We start from the raw sequence: 15,785 nt of genomic DNA on the forward strand, positions 1-15,785 counted from the left end.
ATTTTTAATATGTTTTATATGTTTATAGAAATTTTATAGTTAATAAAAATTCATGTTCATGGTGATCTTGTATAGTTTTGCTTTCTTTCTAGAGCACATTTTGTTGTTTAGTGACAGGCACAGGTTGTATTCACCTATAGTAATAAGGAAAATGTTTGCAGTACTACAGATGTTTGCAGTATGTCAATTATATGAGAAATGGTACCAACTGGTGTAAAACAGTAAAAAGTAAATATTTTACCCCAAGGCTTGGTAATGATAGGGTATTTGAATAGAAATTATGATTTTATGATATTATGACAGTGGGTTCAAAAATTGATATTTTAATGGGTTCAAATAGGACCAAATTTGTCCTTAACACACTCAATTGTTTTTTTTTTTTTTAAATCTGACATAGCACAAAAAATAAAAATGCACCAAAAATAATGTTGCTGCTAATCTTTGACATATTCATGACTGTGATAATCCAAAGCTAAAGTTTTCACTTTGCATTTAGTATATGGAAAATAATTACATTTTTGTGTTTTTTCCTCTAATACAAATTGATGGTATCACCACCAAAACTGGTATTTAAAGGGTTAAAATCCTGAAATTAAATATATATTTAGTAGTTATGATGAGGACTGATGCTGGTTAAAAGATTTAACTCAGTATTTGTGGAAAATAATAATAATAATATATAATATTTTAGGCAATGTATATGTGACCATTTTTGTCCCTTAACACACTCAACTGTGTTAAATATATAACAAGGCACAAGGGTTAAAGTAGGTAATGCAGAACCCTAATAAGAAAAACTGGTAACTCCTTTAGTGTTGTTTTTTTATTTGTAAAAAGGTGTTCTATCAACACCAGGATGGTGTAATATTTGACTCCAATAACGTTGAGAAGATTGTGATTTCCATTTTTTGGAAGTGTTAGGTCAACACCAGAACAGTGTAGAATTTTAACTCTGCCAGTGTTTGCTACAAAGCTGCACCCAGCTCTGTAACAGTGTTGTTGTTATCTGCATTGGTGTTAATATTTTACTCTCTTAGTGTTCATATTGTAACACTGTGTTGGTGTTGCGAGAGGCAACACTTTTGAAAGTGTTGAACTAACACTTTCTGGGTGGTTCCCATATATACACTTTTGAAGTGTTGAAAATAACTCTATTGGTGTTGTTTTCCGGATTTCAAATTTACTGTGTAGGATATAGATCTCTCCAGTTAGAAAAACAATACTGTTATAAACACACATATGGCAAATAAGTAGTGGCGTTAAGTACAATTTTTACATGCACTGTCAAAGATGAGAAATATCATATTCCTTTGACTGTCAAAGATTCGTTGTGTTCTTAAACAGTCCATTAACGAGGTTAGAAACTCGTGTTTGGGACCACCAGTGTCCATTGCATCTTCAACTGTCCCCTTATCATCTGTGAATTTGACAATCATGTCATGAACTGAGTCATATGAAGTCCATTTGAAACAACAAACTGCTCCATCCCAAATATTAGCTCAATTTATGTTGAATTTGGAGCAAGTACAGTACATATGATCTCCGATGAGAGGTTTGATACAATTTCTGCTGCTAAAATAATATGAGACTGTCATTAAATAAATTTAAATGATCATGAAAATACAAAGAATTGTCTGAATAATTTAAATGACAACGTTGGTATGAAAGACTGAATTGGTACCGTCCCTCTTCAACATTTTCTCTGCTATGAGTCACTCTCAATTACTATAGGTGCATACACGTGTAATTGCTGCAAAAAATTAATAAATACTGGTATATAAATGCATCCATAGGCCAAGGAAACTACTTTTAAAGCAATTGTAATCATTATGAAACTCAATGCTCAGACTTGAAAAGTTTTGTTCCCTTTACAAAAAGCTTCACTTTGATGCTGCGCTGCTAAGCGCTACGGGGAACAACTCTAGCTGTGAACTGAGCTGAAATAGTGTGTGTAACACGTCAATGAACATTGCCCGGAATTTATAGCCTCGGCTGATGTAATCATTAGATGCACCTGCGGCCAGGCTATAAATGGATACGTCACCAGGTGTCGTCAGAAACTCTTTTTTCAGAGCGATTCTGTTTCTGGGTGTTTCACAAACCCTGTCAAAACTTTCTTTCCTCTGTTAGAAGGTAGAATCAGTTAGGCAGTGTGCAGTGAACGTTGTTCTCTTTTCTCTTCTGTTTAGAAAATATTATATATATATATTTCTAAAAAAGAAAGAAAAAAAAAGAGTGAATGACTGAAAGCCGCAAACGGTGCTCTTCTCGCTCTATAGCTGAAGACGACACACATCAGTTTGTGCGGTTTGTTTGGGGGTAAGAGCACGCTGCTCTCGCGTTGCAGCAGGGCGGGTGCGAGCACTGCAATTTGCGTTAACAGGCAGAGTGTGTCGTGCTCGCCTCGCTTGCTTCCGGGAGTCAGCACTCACGGAAAAAAAAGATCGTTCGTGGGGCTCTTGCATGGATTTGGCTGAGGAGCAAGAGACGGGTTGTTCCCATTCTCTCACTTTCTCCCCAAACCCAGCTGGTCCTTCACATGCTCTCGAAGCGCGTTCCGACGCTTCTTCGGATCATGAGGTGGATCGCGATTCTCTTCCCGCCTCCGAGCTTTCCGTCTGAAGCAAATTTACGGAGGAATTGCTCGATGTTGTTACTCGTGCGGTTGCCAGATTGGACTGGCCACGCGAAAAAGAGACCCCCAAACGCTCCAAATTAGGGGATAGATTTTATCTTCCAGTCGAAGAAAGGGAACGCCCCATGGGTCCCTTCCCTTCTTTGATAACCTCCATGAAGAGCTTTTTCGCTCATGGAGAACCCCTAAAAAAAAAAATATATATATATATATATATATTTTCTTCCCGTGTTCACATACCCTCGACGTCATTATATTCGACTATCGTGGGTGCTGAGGCACGGGGGTATTCAGTGATGCCGCCGGTCGAAGAGACACTTACGGGCTATCTCTCGCCAGGCTCGGCATCGTCACTTAAGAAGCCCTCTCTCCCCTCAAAGCCTTGTAGGACAACCTCCACTTTAGTGGGAAGGGCTTATCAAGCAGCAGGTCAGGCTGGTGCTGCTCTGCACAATATTCTGTTTTACAGGTGTACCAGGCTGACCTCCTGGACGACCTGAGTGTGGGTTCTGCGCTTGACGAGCAAGCCTCAGACCCGCCTCGGTCCTGACTGAAGGGAGGCTCAAAAGCAAAGCGTGGCGAGTCGTGCTCCTCCTCCCAGGGATTGGGGACAGTCTCGCCGCCCTCGCCAGCCCCCGAAGCAAGACCCAAGAGAAAATCCTGACGGTCTTGCGCCTAGATTAGGGGGTAGCTCCCCTCGGGACGGGGCGCGTGCTTCACTTCACCCCTCCCGGTACCCCCTCGAAGCCCCTCCATTCCCGCCATCTCTTGGTGTTTCGGGTTGCAGAGGCTTCCGTCAAAATTGGGTGTTTTCGCTGTTCCTGCATTTTATTCAGGACGCGAAACACTCGACAACCCCTCAACAGGAAGTGTTAAAATATAATACCCATCTCAGAGATCCTGGCAGCGTGGAAACTTCTTCCGGATATATTCTTTTCTGTGGGTCTTATAAGGGCGTCAGGATTTAATTCACTCGCCGTTTTTCCGTGTTTCAACGGCGTGTTCTCACTACCGTGAACCGGATTTCTTTTTATGTAAAAACAAAAAAACTCAATCTCCTGGTTAAAGGGGCCATGGTATGTGTTCCCCTTCCGGAGAGAGAGTTAGGTTATTACACTAAATACTTCCCGTTTCCCATGGAGGGTGAGGGGTGGCGTCTGGCTTAGATCTTAAAGCTTGAACTACCCGTAGGTGCAGCATTTCGGGTTCCGCTTTTTTCAGGGAACAAGGATTACACATGTAACCCGAGACGTTGGCTCAAAGTGTTTTTCTTTTTTTGTTTTGCATATTTGCTCTGAATTGTCCTTCCTAGTTTTGCAAGAAATGCTACTCTTGTTAAAATAACACCGTCACCACATTTTACTTTTGTGGTAACACACCAACTCTGTAATATATAAACTTAAACTTAGTGAACTTGGTCCAAAAAAGCCTCAGAGAAGTGAGGGGGTCAGAAAATATCACATCAAAATGTGTATATTGTATTGTTTGTGTACCAAAGTATTTCTTGTTGACAATATCATAATGTACCTGTGTGATGTGCCCTCTGCTTTTGGCATGCTTGCTTCATCTGGACATTCTCATGCCTGCATACAAAAGGATAGAATTGATTGAATTAGGATGTATCAAATTACATTTGTGTTATGTTCTATTTTCTTACATGCAAGGGAATACATAATCAGAAATATCCACTCACCAGGGTCACTGTCATGAAGTGGAATGTTGGAGGTCAGTTATACTTGTACTTCATTGTCTGAACTAGAACAATTGCTGCCATCTTTAAAACAACAACAACAACAACTGTTATTAGTCTAAGGAAAATTCACAATGATCTTAACCTACTTCTATATATATATATCTTGTTATGTATATAACTCTTGGTGAGAGTTATTTATGCTGCTTACCATTGCTGAGAAGCCTTCCCAAGTGCCTCTTTGTACAGTTGTATTCTGAAAGGAGTGCTTGTTCCTGGAATGTGTATAACCTGTGCACCATCTGGGTAAAGTAAAACATAGGGACCATCTTCAATGTCTTGATTGAAATCCTTTTATTTTCTTCACAGCAGCTATTAACAGTTGCTCAGATGACCAGTTAGGGTCACATGTTTTAGTACATAATTTTGTCTCCACATAACTCCAACATAAATCTGTATCAAAAGAACAAAATAATGCATTGCGACAAATTAAAATTAGCATATTGGAGTGTGGTGACCAGTTTATTTTTTATCCTTCCTATATTTAGGACATTTCTTTTTAAAGAACATTCTCCTCTCGTTCTCCTTTAAAGTCCTGAACTTAAAGCAGTCCAGTGTACTTCTCCCTGTGTTTCCTGCTTCAAACATAATGTAAAATCAAATATTATTGAAATCTATGACATACTCTCACCCTAACCTGATTAAATAATCAGATTACAAAAATCTTTTTATTTTGTAAAAGTGTAACCAAATTACAGTGTCATGGTTTACATTTTCATAATTATTAAAGTATTGATGTTGCCTTGCAGGTAGTTTGAAATTAAAACTAGAAATTTTTGATAATCTGAAAGATTACTTTATGAAAATTGTAGTCATCAGTATCAGATTACATTTAAGAAGTAATCTACCCAACAGTACAGTTGGTATATTGTTATTACAAATGAACCATGTCATACATCAACCTCCATATGTACCTGAACTCATACTAGGTTGATTCTCAACAGGAACTTTGTTTGCCTCATCTTTCAGAAATGTTATGCTTTGGCCACATGCACTGCAAAACGCAGGGCAGTTTTCCAATGTTGCACCACAAAATGGACAATACTTTGGGATCTGCAAAACATCAGTTTTCTTGTAGAGTATTGCTTATTGAAGACTTTTACTCTTATAACTCTTTTAAGTTTTAGTAAAAATGTAATGTCTAATAGCCATAACTTCAGTTAATAACAACGATTAGTCACTGTAATAAAGCCGGTTTCACATTCACACATTTGGAATTTATTACTCAATACCTTTCTAATGGTGCATACAAATTGGCTAATATTAATAAATTATTACTGGAAAGTGTAATTTTAAAAGCGGATAAAAGTGTTGATCTCAATGGATTGCAGTACAGCTACAATCTCTGAAGGACTCTCTACAATATCATGATTCAATGTGCCAGAACAACTTGCAGAACATCTGGCTATATATTAAAAAGCATTAAAAGGAAAATTACAATTTTTTATTATAGAAAACAAACAAAACAAAACAATTGTATTACCTTTTCAGTTGGTGGACAGATTTTTTCAAATCATTATCATTATCAAACATTCTCTCAAGAGCATACTATAGCTCTTATGTAAGTATTTCTCATGCCTGTTACATTCTGTTGACAAAGTTAGATTTTGAATTGCAGAAAAGATTTATGCAATAATGCATGAGAAATATTTAAAAACTTTTGACTCACTAAATGACTGAAAAACAAATTCATATTAATCAATATGGAAAACCCTGTGTATCTACTGAAATGCTCTTTCATAGTGTAGTTAACACTATTCACCTGAAAGTTGCATCAGCATTTACTTTTTATGGACATGCTACCCCTCTTAGTTTGCCAACACTGTAGTTACTGATGAGCTGTTCAATTCTATACAATTATTTACAGGACATACTACGGCTCAAAGTTTTCTGAATTCAGTTGAATTCTGATGGTATAATTTTATGAGATTTAAAAATCTTTGTAGAATAGCTCAAAGCAATTTGGAAAACAACAATCATTCTGCACAGGACTTGTTACAATTCCAAATTTGGTAATTTGTACCTTAATTCTTCTTGAGTTTTTTTATTGGTAGAATTTCAATACATTTTCAATGGCTGGTGAAAGTAATCCAAAGCATTTTTAACATAATTAAGTGCTCTTTACAAGACATACTACACATATTAGTTTAGCATTGCCAAATTATGTAAGATTAATGGTTAAATACCTTCTCCATGTTAGTACTTCAAAACAAGACGGAATATCTTATGTTTGCACTGCAGTTTAGTGTGATAATTTGTTCACAACATTGTGAGACATGTTACACTGATGCTCATTGACCACACCCATGGGCCTGTCTTTACTTTGCTTAAATGAGTTCAGATTTGATAAAGTGTGCTGTTCAAAATTGTTCATAATGCTGACAAATTATACATCTACACTCACCTAAAGGATTATTAGGAACACCATACTAATACTGTGTTTGACCCCCTTTCGCCTTCAGAACTGCCTTAATTCTACGTGGCAATGATTCAAACAAGGTGCTGAAAGCATTCTTTAGAAATGTTGGCCCATTTTGATAGGATAAGCATCTTGCAGTTGATGGAGATTTGTGGGATGCACATCCAGGGCACGAAGCTCCCGTTCCACCACATCCCAAAGATGCTCTATTGGGTTGAGATCTGGTGACTGTGGGGGCCATTTTAGTACAGTGAACTCATTGTCATGTTCAAGAAACCAATTTGAAATGATTCGAGCTTTGTGACATGGTGCATTATCCTGCTGGAAGTAGCCATCAGAGGATGGGTACATGGTGGCCATAAAGGGATGGACATGGTCAGAAACAATGCTCAGGTAGGCAGTGGCATTTAAACGATGCCCAATTGGCACTAAGAGGCCTAAAGTGTGCCAAGAAAACATCCCCCACACCATTACACCACCACCACCAGCCTGCACAGTGGTAACAAGGCATGATGGATCCATGTTCTCATTCTGTTTACGCCAAATTCTGACTCTACCATCTGAATGTCTCAACAGAAATCGAGACTCATCAGACCAGGCAACATTTTTCCAGTCTTCAACTGTCCAATTTTGGTGAGCTCTTGCAAATTGTAGCCTCTTTTTCCTATTTGTAGTGGAGATGAGTGGTACCCGGTGGGGTCTTCTGCTGTTGTAGCCCATCCGCCTCAAGGTTGTGCGTGTTGTGGCTTCACAAATGCTTTGCTGCATACCTCGGTTGTAACGAGTGGTTATTTCAGGCAAAGTTGCTCTTCTATCAGCTTGAATAAGTCGGCCCATTCTCCTCTGACCTCTAGCATCAACAAGGCATTTTCTCCCACAGGACTGCCGCACACTGGATGTTTTTCCCTTTTCACACCATTCTTTGTAAACCCTAGAAATGGTTGTGCGTGAAAATCCCAGTAACTGAGCAGATTGTGAAATACTCAGACCGGCCCGTCTGGCACCAACAACCATGCCAGGCTCAAAATTGCTTAAATCACCTTTCTTTCCCATTCTGACATTCAGTCTGGAGTTCAGGAGATTGTCTTGACCAGGACCACACCCCTAAATGCATTGAAGCAACTGCCATGTGATTGGTTGATTAGATAATTGCATTAATGAGAAATTGAACAGGTGTTCCTAATAATCCTTTAGGTGAGTGTATATTATTTGTCAACATTATTAACTTTTTTTTGACTAGACTACATAGTAATTGTGAAAATGCGTGATAATGTTAAAGTTGTTTTACAAATATCTGTCCCACCATTTTAACATTTTCCTATATCTTTTGAAGTTTGCATTTCTAAAGTAGACTTAGAGAGTGCTTGAGGTTTTCAAACTTTCTTCTTTTTAAGCACATCCACTCAATTAGTAGCCTAATACACTAGTTGAAACGATTGAAAAGATATATATGGTTGCCTGAAACACATATTTTACTAAAAACTATTTTAAAGTTATTATAGTCAAATTATATTGTACATTTTCAGTACAGGAAAGGCATAAAGGAACCTGATCAGCATCCATAATCAAATAAAGATGGTTCCATCTCATGCTGGTCGCAAATTGAAAATTCACACACTTTTTAGAAGGTCCCTAACTTCTCCAATGCACATTTGGAGGCGATTCGGAGAAAATAAGACATGAAATCAACGATCGCCTATTCTGATTGTTGCAGCTTCTTGTTAAATATGCCAGTTATATTGATTTACAAATAAAGACATTTTTGCATCCACTGTTACATAACTATTGAAAAAAGAAGACAGAATGTGTGAACATGAAGCCACATTTAGCCTACTGCAGTCAATTAGTCCACAAACGAATAACTTAAGTTGTCATGAAAAGATATGAGTCGCAAACTACAGTCTGAAAATTAGAAATAAATAAATCTGGAAAGAATATAAATAGTTTCTATTTAGTAACATTAATAAATATACTTACATTGACTGTCTCCTACAGTGCAAACAGTATTTGTGTAGTGACTTTTGTGTTGTGTCTCAATTTATTTGTGTTGTGACTTTTGTGTTGTTTCAATTTATTTGTGTTGTGGCTTAATTTATTTGTGTTGTTTCTGAATTTATTTTTGTTGTGAATATTTGTTTGCTTTGCAAATGGTGTTGTGCACCTTTGAGCCACCGTACATCCCAGATGGGTATGACTTTCTTTCTTTTTCAAGTCCCCGCAGGGTACCAAGAAGTTTGTAGAGACTCTGCCTCACAGATAAGAATAGGCCACATTCAGGCGATTATTCAATTTAGTTCGGGTGAGAAGTTCATGTTCATGTAAGCACAAAGTGATGTGGACTAAACCCTGAATATTTAGTTACCCACTTTTTTCCTTTTTTTTTAACGGTAGGCTACTTGAATATGTTCAAGTTAATTTGTGCTGCGGAGAACTGCTGCTGTGCTAAGTGTTTTTTCTCTACTAGGTTAGGTTAAATTAGCTAATGGAAGTTGCTCTCATTTCTCCGCTGTCCCTGTGTTTATGGGGAACATTTGCTGCTTTGGGGAGGCGATTTTGTTAGGCTTGGAAGTTCATGTTCGTGAACTGGGAGACAAGTCAGATAAGTTATAAGTTATAAGAGTTGTGCAGGCTAGCAGGGCCATTTTTTCAAATTAAATTTAAATCTGGAGACCTCCTTACTCACCCTAAAGATATTAATGACCGTGTGGCAGGGCGGAGGGCGGGGCCGGGCCGTGATCGTACACACCCTGTCCCGTATTAGGCTATTATTAGGGTTTAAGACCGCCGACCGCGAGCGGGGAGGGGCTCACTGCCGACCACCTGGAGCGGGAGAACCGCAGCCAGGGGGGGTGGGAGACCCCTTCTGTTCCCTGGGAACGCGGCGGAGCGTTCCGTCCGCCAGGGGCTGGAGGACTGCCTCTGATCCGCCCGGAGATGCGCGGCTGTCGTCCGATAGAGGGTGGAGGAGTGGCCAAGGAACAAGCTGCGGTGTATCGGAGAACTTGCCAGTAAGAGTTTTTTTTTTTCATCTCTCTCTCCTCTCTCTCTCACTGTCGCTCTGTGTTGGCCTTTTCCCTCTCTTTTAAATTGTAGTGTTTTTTGGGGGGTACTACACTGTTACAGGAAGTACCCCCCATTTAAATTATTTCTGTTTCCCTCCCCTTGTCCCCACCCTCATCCAGGTAGATGGGGATGACCTGTCGGCAGACTAGGCTTAAAGCACGGCCTCCCCCAGGAAAAGAGAGGGGGGGGGGGTACATCAGGCCGGGGCTCCCCAGCCTGAGAGAACGAGGGAGGAATGTGGCAGGGCGGAGGGCGTGTCCAGGTCGTGATCGTACACACCCGGTCCCGTATTAGGTTAATCAAGCCTCCCGAGAGGGATAAAGGTCGACTGCAGAGGATCGTGCGGGAGAGAGAGATTGTTTACAGACATGTCTGTCATGTGTGTGTTGGTTTAAGTTTTATATTAAAAATATTATTTATATTATCAAGCCGGTTCTCGCCTCCTCCTTTCCATTGATCCCTTTACAGACCGTTTTGTAGAATTTTATAAACACCTTGACTGGATAACAGATTTCTTAACTCTTTGCCATTTTAAATCATCGAAGACGGGCTAGTCATCCCTAAAAATGCAAAAAAATATTTTTAGTCTTTACTTAAGCTTTACTTAATCATCTAGATGTTTTTGAAAAACATCTAGATGATTACATCAATGAATTGTTTAATCAATCACTATTTGTTTAGTTTGAGTTGAGAGAAAACAAATCTTATACCATGCATTATTTTGTCATCTCAGTTTTCCATTAAACATTGTACATCATTAAAGATTACGAATTTTTCTACTCTTTTAAATACACAGGTGGTCTCGCTACAGCGCGGGAATATCAGAACAGCTGGCCAAACGTCACACCACATCCTGTACAACTGCCGGAGGGAGGGGAGGGGGGAGAGGAAGCAAAGATCAAATGTACACCTGTTAGGTCGTAAATCATAGGTCATAAATAATTTTTGTCACACCGTATATAATACCTACTACTTTGCTCCATAAATACTAGTCTACAATTAATACAATTGAAAGTGTTGCACAGATTATATTATTCAAAATTATTTGGGTTGTAAATAATTTGTATTCCTGTTTCTCACCAAAACTGATCATACCACTTTAGGAGACATTAATTTAACCACTGGTGGATTACTTTTATTACGACTGTCTGTGCTCTTTGGAACTTTAAAGTGCTGATCACCATCCACTTTTATTGTGAGGAACTAGAGAGCTGATGTTCTTCAAAAAGAGTCTTTGTTTGTGTTCTGCTGAAGACAGAACGTCACACAAGTATGGAGCCCCTAAGAGAACAGGAGGGGGAATTCTTTCTCTGAAATAGTTTTGCGTTCCCTCACAACAGTTTTGCGTGCCTCGCAATAAATTTACCATGGTTTTACTAAAATAACCATATTTTAACTCTGATATTCGTTGTAAAATCACACTTGGAAAACAAAAACTATGGTAATAAAAACCATAATTTTGTGGTTATTTTTATTTTACTACAAATACCATGGTATTAGTAGTAACATTTTAGTAACCACAAGATTAACCATGTTTAATCTATATTATCTCATAATAACCATGGTTATTATATGGATAAAGTATACTGTTTTCAATATATTGCAGATATGCTCACTGAATATAAACCCAACAGATCACTCAGATCATTAGGATCACATCAGCTAGAAATACCAAGGGTTCACTCTAAGCAAGGAGAGTCTGCTTTTAGCTATTATGCCAGCCGCAGCAGGAACCAGCTTCCAGAAGAGATCAGATGTGCTCCTACAGTAGTCACATTCAAATCCAGACTCAAAACACATCTGTTTAGCTGTGCATTTACTGAATGAGCACTGTGCCACTGTGTGTCCGACTGTTTGTACTGTATTTTATTTTATTTTATATTCTAAACTGTTTCAATTATTTTATTTAAAATTCTTATTTTAATCTCTTCTAAAAGCACTTTGAATTACCATTGTGTATGAAATGTACTATATAAATAATCTTGCCTTGCCTTGTTTTAAAACCATGGTTTCCACTATAAAAATATGGTTACTTAACTTACTTTTTCATAGTTACATTACTATAGTAAAACCATGGTTTCCATAAAAAAAATAAAAGTAAATAATAATAATAATAAACGGTTAGCCTAAAACAATCATGGTTACTACAATATTACTATAGAAAAAACAAATTTAAGTTACTAGTCAACAATATTGGTAGCACTTTATTATAAGGTTACATTTGTTAACATACAATGAACAAAATATTTGTACGATATTTCTTAATCTTTGTTAATAAAAATCAAATTTGTCATTGTTAATGTTAGTTCATAGTACAATAAATACTGTTAACATATGCAACTTTTCACTTTAAAAATATGTTGAAATCAACATTAACCAAGATTAATATGCAGTATTATTCATGTTAACCATGTTTAATGTTAACAAATGGAATCTTATTTTAAAGTGTTACCACAATTACTAGTAATTACTATAGTAAAACCATGATACCCACAAAATTATGATTTTTATTACCATAGAATTTGTTTTCCTGTATCATCACTATGGTTTCACTATGGATACATTGGTTAAAATATGGTTACTGTAGTAAAACAACTTATTGCGTGGTAATGCAAAACTTATTGTGAGGGAACAAACTGTAAGAGCTCAGTGTTTCCCCTATATGCATTATGCAGAGGCGCTGCACAACTGCTGCATTATGAGATGGCTGTTGGGATTTCACATGGTTAATTTAATATTCTTGACGCAACATAATGCTTGACAGCTCCAATCAGCAGTGCACTTTCTACACTGTGAAAGGGAACCCACCACACACACATACTGGTTTACCTGTTTAAATGGGGACCAGCTTTATGATAGTCACCTGTGGGGACCACCCTTTCTAAAAGTTTTAGAGGTATGAAAAAAATGTGAGATAGTAACCATAGCTTTGTTAGCTTATACACGTCTTCAGATATCTGAATTGACAAAGTAATGACTTGACCGTGCTAAATGGGGACTTCTAGTGAACATGCCTGATAGGGACCTAATTTGCATATTATTTGCATAATTCACCCAATTTCCCATTTGATTTGTGGGGACCTTGCAAGAACAATAAGTATATTACTAATGACAAATTATATGCATTTATATCAAGTAAATCTTCAGATTGCATTTTTCCATTTGCCCTTTAAAAAGGGGTTTAATCTACAACTAAGTAGATTTAAAATATACATTAGTAGTACAAAAAGTTGTGGCAAAAAAATTATTAACCAACCAATATCACTGCGTAAGAGACACTCTGAATCAAGTCTTTTAAAAGAATTTATTCTTGCAAGAAGGACCTAGTCATTTCACAGGAGTTACTCCGTGCCATGAGCGAGACCCTGAAGGGGAGGGCTGACTTGTTTTTTATACTTTTTTATCCCAAGGTCTCTAACAGAAGCAGATCCTCCCCCTCTGCATTCCTCAGACACAGGGGCATTCCCTTGCAATGACTATCACTGATCAATGAGCATCAAAATTTCTACAACAAAAACAACAGTTCAAATTTTGAAAATTAGCTTAGATTAGTTGTTTTTAGTTAATGTAGAGACGTAATGAGGCCTGCAAATGGAGCTAGTGCATAGAACACCTAGTGTTGTGCATGTAGTCATCTCCAGAATATGCAGAATTTTTGGTTTGATTAAATGATGTTCCTAGTTTGATAGGAATATCAGCAGAGGTGTGGATTCGAGTCGCGTGACTTGGACTTGACTCGGACTCGGGTCACTAATTTGATGACGAGCGACTCGACTCGATAGAAACAAAAAAGACTTGCAACATGACTTATACTTTGACAGCAATGACTTGCAACTTGACTTGGACTTCAGCCCTCTGACTTGGAAATACTTATACTTTTTAAAACCAAAGAGAAGAGTTGTATAATTAAAAAATGTGCAGTAAATCAACGATTCATTTCCCAAATAAACGATTCATTTGATTTTCAAATCTGCATTTCAATGCTCCATATTCAACCAATCAGACAACCAACCAATCAGCTTCCACGAAAGCTGGACCAAGTTTGAAGGCGCGCATTTAAGGACTAGGACACAGCAAAAATGATACCAAAGGTGATATAATCTGGATATATTGAATACAGCGTTAAAGGCAACAAAAGGATTGCAACATGTAGAACCTGAGGTTCCAAAATTACAGACACCACGTCGACAACGTCCAATTTTGTGAGGCATCTGAATATCCACAGACAGAGGTAAGTTGTTAACTAATTTATGTCAGCTATGGTTCAGTAACATACATGTCTATGGCAGCACATGGCAGATTTACAGGCTAACAAAGTCTGCATATCGAACCGCAAACTATTTTTTACTGCAGTCAGTAGCATTTAACATGTTATAGCAATTGGTGTAATGGACAATATCTACCCGGTGTCTTATTACACTGTTGTATGACCTCGATAAAGGAACGTCATTTATTGTGACCACGTACGTTGGTGCTTTTTGTGCATAACTGGTTAGAACGTGCATGTAAACACACTCATCCTTTTGCGGACGTGCTGGTCCTCCGTCATGTGTTTAGCTATATTTATTTAATTATATTGGTTATGGTTCTAAAAATCACAAAACCGATCATTTTCTCAGTTCGCAGCCCTTTACAGTATATAACTGGTATATGCAACTTAAATGTCTGCAATTAGCCACTGCCTAGTGATTTCATTCACCAGTTCAGCGTCCTTTCACAGCTAGTAAAGTTAGTTTTGTTTTCGATATTCCCCACACATTCACCGGAAAATGTCAATACCTCCAAAATTAGCACTGCCAGTGGCGGCTCCTGAAAAAATTCTCAGGAGGGGCAATTTTTCTGATAATGATTAAGGTGACCCATTCAATGGGTACAGATTTCCCCTCTAGCTACATAAGTTACAGGTGGAAAGCTATGTGAGAAATTAGCATCAAGGAGCCATCATAAGCAAAAATGACATGGCTCCGCAATTAATTATTCCACTTATTACTTACATTAATCCAATGTTGTGTGATGTAAAATAGCTAAACAGGACACATTTTTTAAAAAGATATGTCCAGCAACAACATAAAGACAGGGGCAGCATATAAGTCAATACCAGAAGCATTTATTGACTGATCTCAATAGTATTGGCTTACAAAAGCAAAATAAGTTATCACAGTACAAATAATCAAGGGTGTTCTTTCACATTCCTCAACACTGCTTAAACAATCTGTATTTTCATAAACAATGAAATATCAGCTTAAAATACAAGTAGACAAATTGTTGAGAGAAGTGGATCTTTAGAACTACATTTTCTGGAATGTAAGATATCACCAAAGTGCTACTTAATAAAAGCAAAGTAACATTGTCCTAGATAAGTGAATGAACAAGTGAGGCTTGATCTGGTGTGGTCTGTGCATCTTGGCTTTACACATTGAAAACCAAACCAGAATGATGAGGTGCTGCCAAGTTTAAATAAAGAATTCTGATATACACATTAATTACTTGGGCCTCATGGTTGAATTAGAAATATGTGAACCAGAGTGTAATTCACAACAAGCGAGCAGGAGCTTTTGATAGAGGCTACTGAAAACATTGATGCAAGTTATTGGTAATAAGCAATTTGTACAGAATTCCATATTCTGCCCTCTTATATAGATTTGTGAAAATGAATATGAACAATGATAGACATTTTGCCTGAAAACAGCATTTGAAAATAATTTCTAGAAATGTAAACAAAGCTATTTGTATGGCTTTGTAAATATGAACAACCATATTCTGGCCAATTGTATAGATTTGTAAAAATGAACATGAACAGATTTTGTTTTTAAACCTTTTTTTTGAATGAATAAAAAATAACTATTTAAAACAACATCAACTTTGAACTGATTTGGTTTGTGTGTGTGTGTTAATCAGGAAATCAGGCATGTTGAGGA

Source organism: Xyrauchen texanus, chromosome 7 (genome assembly GCF_025860055.1).
Source record: "Xyrauchen texanus isolate HMW12.3.18 chromosome 7, RBS_HiC_50CHRs, whole genome shotgun sequence".
Lineage (NCBI taxonomy): Eukaryota > Metazoa > Chordata > Actinopteri > Cypriniformes > Catostomidae > Xyrauchen > Xyrauchen texanus.